Genomic DNA, 2132 nt, shown 5'->3' on the forward strand with positions numbered 1-2132 from the left:
TAACCAGGAACAGAGGTGAGACAACTGCCCCAATACACACGTGAGCTGGGAAACCCACTGAGAGCAGCTGAAGTGGGATTTATCTCACTCTGCAGAAACACCATCCTCCTAGCTGGCATCTACACCTGAACCTATGGCATATCAGTGAGACTGCACCTTGTCTCCTGGACTCCACAGCCTATCTGTTTCCCAGGAGTTCTGTCAGAACCAAGAGCACAGATCAACTTGCCTCTCCCCAGACTCCAACGACAGCCTGTCTTCCAGGATCCCTTCTCTAATAAGGGACACTGGAGCCCTATCCTAACCAGAGACAGCACTACCTGTTCAGAGGTTCCCATGTTTTAACCCAGGTCACACAGCTCTACCTCACTCCAAGGAGGTCTTCTCCAGTCCCAGATACTCAGGCTAGTTATCACCAGAGAAAACAAGATGGCAAAAGGTAAGCATAAGAACATATGCAACAGAAGCCAACGTAATTTGGCACCATTAGAAGACAGTTCTTGTACCACAGGAAGTCCTGGATCACCTAACACACACAAAGAGGAAGATTCTAACCAAAAATCCCATATCATGAAGATGATAGAGGTCTCTCAGTGGGATATAAATAACTCTCTTACAAAATACAAGAACATAGAGGCAAATACATAGAAGCCCTTAAAGAGGAAACAAGTAAATCTTTTTAAAATACAGAAAAATGCAATCAAACAGGTGAAGGAATTGAGCAAAAGAGCCCAAGAACTAAATATAGAAATAGATTCTTTCCTAGGAAAGAATCTTAGGTTTAGAAGATATTAAGACATCAGTCAAAGAAAATACAAAAGATAAAATGTTCCTAACCCAAAATATCCAGGAATTTGGGGACACAATAAAAAGACCAAACCGAAGAATAATAGAATAGAAGAGTTTGAAGATTCTCAGTTTAAAGGACCAGAAAACATCTTCAACAAAATCATACAAGAAAATGTCCCTAACCTAAAGAAAGAGATGGCAATACATGTACAGGAAGCCTACAGAACACCAAACAAATTGGACCAAAAAAGAAAATCCTTCTGCCATATAATAATAAAAACTTTAAATATATAGAACAAAGAAAGAATATTAAAAGCTGTAAAGGAAAAAGGCCAAGTTACACATAATGGTGGACCTATCAGAATTACAAAATACTTCTCAAGAGAAATGATAAAAGGCCAAAGATATTGGACAGTTGTCATACAGATCTTAAGATATCATAAATGACAGATCAGGCTACTATACCCAGCAAAACTCTCAATCAACATGGATAGAAAAAACAAAACATTCCATGATAAAACAAAATTTAAACAATATCTTTCTAGTAATACAGCCCTACAGAGGATACTAGAAGCAAAGGTCAGGACAAAAAAGCTAATTACATCCAAAAAAAAAAAGCTGAAGAAATTTATCAGTGCACAACAAACCCAAAGGAAAATAATTATATACACATAATATCATATCCTACTTCAAAAATAACAGGAACTAGCAATCATTGGTCTTTAATTCCTGTTCAACATCAAAGAACTCAATTGCCCCCCCTGAAAAAAAAATCAAAGATAACAGACTGGATATGTAAAGAGTATGTATCATTTTGCTGCATACAAGAAGAAATACACTTAAGCAATAAAGACAGACACTTCCTCCAAAGAGCTGGAAAAATGTTTTTGAAGCAAAGGTTCCCAAGAAACAATCTAAAATTCCCATCCTAATATAAAACAAAAATAGACTTTCAGCCAAAAATAATTAAAAGAGGTGGTTAAAGACTCTTCTTGCTTATCAAAGGAAAAATCCATCAAGATGAAGTCTTAGTTCTGAACATTTATGCCCAATAAGGTCACACACATTCATAAAAAAACTGTACTAAAGTTTAAAACATACACTAGACTTCACATAATAATAATTTGGCATTTCAATACCCTACTCTCAACAAAACAAAGGCAACAGAAATTAAACACAGACAAAGTGAAAGAGAACTCATGTATCAAATGGATTTAACAGATGTATATCAAATAGTTCACCACAAAACAAAAGAGTAAACCTCGGAACATCATGGAATCTTCTCTAAAATTGACCATATAATCTGACACATGACAAGCCTCAACAGATAAAAACATTACTAA

Source organism: Grammomys surdaster, unplaced genomic scaffold (genome assembly GCF_004785775.1).
Source record: "Grammomys surdaster isolate TR1022 unplaced genomic scaffold, NIH_TR_1.0 257, whole genome shotgun sequence".
In the NCBI taxonomy this organism is placed as follows: Eukaryota; Metazoa; Chordata; class Mammalia; order Rodentia; family Muridae; genus Grammomys; species Grammomys surdaster.